The sequence below is a fragment of the Dipteris shenzhenensis genome, chromosome 4 (genome assembly GCF_047967505.1).
Source record: "Dipteris shenzhenensis isolate YYH24624 ecotype China chromosome 4, Dip_SZ_1.0, whole genome shotgun sequence".
NCBI lineage: Eukaryota > Viridiplantae > Streptophyta > Polypodiopsida > Gleicheniales > Dipteridaceae > Dipteris > Dipteris shenzhenensis.
Window position 1 is genome coordinate 53,562,453 of NC_141599.1, and position 6,000 is coordinate 53,568,452.

Consider the following 6,000-nt stretch of genomic DNA (forward strand, 5'->3'; position numbering starts at 1 on the left):
CTCTCCATCCTCCTATCCTTACTCATTTCCTTCATAGCTCTTGTCACTTTCGTAGTGCTACAAAATTGTGTGCTTCGAAAACTGCATAATTTGTAATTGGTTTGCTTATTTGTTTGATGTATCTGGTTGACTCATGACTAGAGGCTCACAGTGACTTTGAGTCCTGTCTTCTTAACTCTTTTGCTCTCGTTATAGCCTCGTCTCTCTCTCTCTCTCTCTCTCTCTCTCTCTCTCTCTCTTTCTCTTTATGTACACACACACACACACACATATATACATAAATATAAATATAAATATATGTATGTGTATATGTATATATATATAGATATATAGATATATATATGTATATATATGTATATATGTATATATATATATATATATATATATATATATATGTATGTATGTATGTATGTATGTATGTATGTATGTATGTATGTATGTATGTATGTATGTATATGCTCCTATATGTTTACATATATACTTACTAATATGTGTATATTGTAAATATGTACTTTATATATATGTATGCATGTATGTATGTATATGTGTGTGTGTATAAATACATATACTCCTATATATTTACATATATACTTACTATTTGTGTTTATTTGTTGTTATATATACTTGCTTATACTTATATTTTTACATGTATATATTTATATATTTGTATATTTGTATATGACTTATCTTCTTTATTGCCCTTAATTTTCTTTTAATAATATAGCTAAGTTGTGTCTATTGTTTTTACCGTATGTAAATCTCAATCTCTCTCTCTCTCTCTCTCTCTCTCTCTCTCTCTCTCTCTCCATGAAGTGAAATTGTTCCCTTTGAATTTCATGATAGATGACGCAATCAATGACTAGTGTATCAACCTTAGACCACGTATCCAACTCTTCTCAGCACAGGACGACTCAAAAAATTCCACCCACCTCTTAGCTTTTTGTGACCTTAACAACTGTTATGCTACCACTATTAGCTATTTGATGGGATGATTCAAACCTCCAAAACCATCCACTTCTTCTCTTAATACAAGAGAAATAATATGACAACAAAGAACGGTGAAGACATTAAAAACTTTACAATATTAGGTAAAGGAAAGGTGCATCCCCATCAAGCTTGTTTCCCATTATAAATTACTCAAGGACTTACAACTTAACCTTTGCTAGTTGAGAAGAACCATCGGTACTTCTAGCCAAATGACCCTACTAGAAACTATTATCCAACTTAAAAGAAGGTGACTAACTTGACGATCTATGACTCAAAGCTCAAGATGATCTAAGGAACACCATCGTCACTCATAATGACCCTCATCTATATTCTTGAAGAGAAGTAACACCACATTGGTTAGACTCTAGTAAAAGAGAACAGAGAACCACCTCACGTTGAACCCCACATAGATCATAAAACCTTCATAAATCACTCTTGAACCACATCACTGGGGCTGAACCCCACATAAATCACAAAAGAGCCCCCACATAAATCACAAAAGAGCCCCCACATAAATCACAAAAGAGCCCCCACATAAATCACAAAAGATTTATGTGGGGCTGAACCCCACATAAATCACAAAAGAGCCCCCACATAAATCACAAAACCTTCATGAACTAGTTGGATAGACATGTAGTTTCCATTTATAGGTAGAGCCACATTAGACTGCATGGCCCCTTGACAAACATTCCCTATGAAATGTTACCCAAACACTAGTATATATATCCCATATTGTTAGTGCTGTATTCATTATCAAAGATTAAGGAGATGTCAATTACATATTTCAGGCTAATTTTTGGGATTTAGGACATGCAAAATAATTCAAAAAATATAAACCAAATGACCTAAAAAAACACAAAGTTGATTTTTTGGTGAATAAGTAACGGGATTGATTTTTTGGTCAAAAGTCAAGGGTCAAATCTAATTGGTTTGGTTAATGCAAAAAATTTGATCACCCAGCCTGGCCAATCTTGAGATTGAAAATTTCTATATAAGCCTCCTCAAATTACTTCTTTCTCATTCTTTACTTCAACTTTAACAGCCTTATAAGGACATTAATTGGCTTGCCTTTGGAGCTATAGTTGTAGCCTTTGAGCACCCCAATACTTGTAGCCTCTTGAGCCCTAAAATAATTCATGATGTGGATCCTTACCAAATTTATTTCTCTGTCATTAATTCTTCCCCTTGAGTGCTAGGTTTCATCATGGATGGCTCATCATTGAAGTGTTGATATAAACTCGATATGAAGTCCTTCATATAAACAAATATGCATGGATATGTGGACATGATCTTGTATGCAAAGAGGTGAATAATTTTATACATTGGACTACAATCACTATTCATGCATTGATGACGTTTGTGGGAATGCCAAAATAGCTAGTCATTGCTATGGATGATAGAATTGAATTTTCCCAACCTTGTGAATGACTATTATAAAGGTTTGAGTGACTGCAATGGGTTTTCGTGAGGTTCACCTACATTGATGGAAGAAATCTTGTAGTATTGGCTGAATTGGTTCTAATATTTTCATGCCATAGCTAACAAGTCTTAAATTATGAAGAGGATTAGTAAGTTCATGGGCTTCAACATAGGAACTAGGTCCTTTAGCATAGGTACTAGGTCCTTGGTCTTGGAGCATTAGTTTGTTAATTAGTGGGCTTGAGCTTAGGTACTAGGTCCTTGGCCTTGGAGTAAACCTAGAATTGGTACAAATTTTATTCAAATTTTTTATAAAATTGAGATTATTACTCCTTGAATACGTTACTTCACATATGCAGAGGTGCTTCTCACATGTTTTCTTGTCATTTTCAAGGCACTCATTTGTTTCCAAGGTGAGCTCATATATTCTCTTTCATCACACTCAGTTGTTTCTTCGAGTACATGCAGGTTTGCACAGATGCCTAGGTACAATCCAATGGATTAAATGCACATTCGATACCTATAGTTGGAAACCTTGAATGATACACTTGGGTGACTTATGATGAGAGATATAGTACTCTCGACCCTATCATGCACACTTACAGAAATATATCTGTTAGTAATGAGAACTAAAAATTGGACTACCTTGTAACTTGTTAAATTTAGAAACTATGTTATGGTTTTTACCATTGGGGAAATTGATAGGGAGTTATTCTCTTGGATTCTTGATTAGAGATGCAGCTAGAATTTATTCTCTTGGATTCTCGATTAGAAATGCAGCTAAAGTAATTAGGTAGAATTGTTATTGCTCCGTGATTCTCTTTGCTACACCCATAAGCATTAACATAAATATAGTCATGATGAAACAATGGTTGTCAAGGGCCTTTCGAAGCTATGACTAAGAATGTTGAGTAGAAGGAGGGTTAGATTCATTGAAATAGTAGGTAACACACACCGTTACAAGTTCGCTTGGATTTCAAAGATCCTATCATTATCGCCCCTATCATTGGCATACCAGGCCATCATGATGATGTTCAATGAAACAGTGATATACAATGGGAGCATCCGAAATAACCTTTACTCATGACCTTGACAATTTGATCAAGGGACCTTCACATGGTATATTATATGGATGTCCTTGACCCTTAACACTCTTGTACCCTTACTATTGGAGCCTTTCTGGTCCATTATTGGAAGCTTTGTTTCTTTCTCTGACTGGTTGGAGAGATCTGACACTCCCTTTTACTTTAACGATACTTTGAGGATCCATTTATACCCACAACAATGGGAAGGGACTATGGATTCCATTCGGAGTTAATATCAATATTTGTTGCTTACAAGTGATGTGATTTTATCTAGGGCAGTAGTCCCCGACCCAATTTATTGTGATGGGTGGACTGTTGCCCTCACTTGGATTGTGTGTCGGACCTATGGGAATGCGGTCAGTGGGAAACACACACACACACATGCACACTCCTCCCCTTGGGGACCTTTGTGATCCCAAGGTATACATGTTGAGACAATAGGACTCCCGTACTATGATTCCCCACATTTGGATGGGCAAGGAGTCTCTTATGATCTTGATTATCTCATACACTTATATCAATGTCTCCTATAATAATTCTATGAGGAATGCATAGATATAATGGAGATATGATGATCTTATTGATATGGAGAATGCATGTACCATCATATTGATAAGATGATTCTATGTAAATGCGGGGTAGAGAGATGGTGGACTTGGAAACCAACCCCTTTTGAAATGCACTAGATGAAATTAGTAGGACCACATAGTAAGTTTTGTATTATGTTGGTTGGGGTAGGGATTTGTATTGAATAAAGGGAGGGGAGGGATACGTGATTGATACATTTTAAATATTATGGAAGGAGCTCTTTGTACTTGAGAAGTGAAAGTTTCACCAACGTGCTCTATTGGGGGATTGATTGCATGGGGATGTACATCTTCCCTTCCCTTCCATCCTCGAGAAACTCTAGGAGCACTTCCCTTCCAACCTCTATTCTTGAAGCGTATACACTTTTCGAGCTCTAATGACTTACCAAGCTCTCGCACGACCTCGTTGACTTGCAATGCTATGGCTAACTATTGCTGACTGCAGTGACTTGCTGCATGGTATATCAAGCTCAGCACAACAAAGGATCTGTAGCATCACAAAATGCCACTTACGAATTGTGGACAATGGAGCCCCACGTCCCAGGTGTGGCAACTTTTCGATTTCAGTTTCTTGCCGACCATGGCCACAATGGCACTACCATTATAGTCGAAGATCTATGCCAAGGAGATGAAAAATCGATTGGAGACTTGAAAAAGGAAAAGGAAGAGGAAGAGGAAAACCAGAGAGAGAGAGAGAGAGAGAGAGAGAGAGAGAGAGAGAGACACTTACAGACATGGCGTTCGACCTTTAAAAAACTGTGTAAGAGTCGCTAAAGACAATCGTGCTAGTTGAGAGACTGCTAAGAGTGCAGTGCAAGGAAAGGGCTTCTAGTTCTACTTAGGTTGACTTAACCAAGTTTTTGTCTCTTAGTTAAGTGTTCACCACTAACTCTTACTCCTACTCTAACAACGATTATCACTGGCATCCCATTCCTAATTTGTGAACAAAATTTCGGGAGATTGAGACTAGACACTTAATTAATTACTTGTTGTTAGAAGCCAATTAATTAGTTTTAAAAAGTTGATCTCTCCACCCTCAGCCTCCTAGACCTCCCTCATTGCACACACTCTACCTCTTCCTCTTGCTTAGGGAGCTCAATTTGTTCGCTTCATCCTTCAATCGAATCATTTCCTTGTGGCCTTAGCTGAATCCCTAAAACATCAATTCCAAAGTCAACATTAGCTCTAACTCTATTGTAATCCCTATCCTTGTGGATTGGATTTCTCTTTGCTACTTATGAAATCAGTGTTGGTGCTATCATGCCATAAGGGAAACGAAGGATTGTAGCATTTGCAAAAAATTCATAAATCCTCATGGCCTCATGCACCGAGAGATGATTCATTCAGTAGTAAATGCCCTTCCCTATGTGGAGGCCCACAATCAAATTGTGTGCGCCCTTTGGGTCTTGGAGTGATGAAAGGATGGCTAATGTTTCTAGCATGGTTCACTGCTGCTGCTGACCTCTGAAATCTTTGTCACCTTGTCAAGCCTTAGCAATCATGCTCACTTCCATGCTTGCTTCATGTGGAATGGACAAGGATATGGGTGAGACGACTTAGGTAACCCCTCCTAGACTAGTTTGTCATGAGCGTTATTTGTTGTCGAGTCCTTGGTCGGGTAATCAATGGTGGTCAAATGTTAGGCTCCAATTCAATGAGCTCCTTCGAGGATGCCTAGGACTTGTCTTCTTCGCATAGCTCTCTGATTTGTTTTTGCCTGACCTCAAATATCACTCGTTGCTTTGTTGCCAAGGCTATTTGTATGTAGGGCCCTATCCACTCCTTTGCTTCTTGGGCTACTTGTGTGTTAGCCTCTTTTACTACTTGCTTCCTTACCAAGGTCGCATGGTGTTTGGCTCCACTGGTAGCTTGTTTCTCTAAAAATTTGGCTTATCTGCTTTCTTTAGCCCTTCAATTCTCTT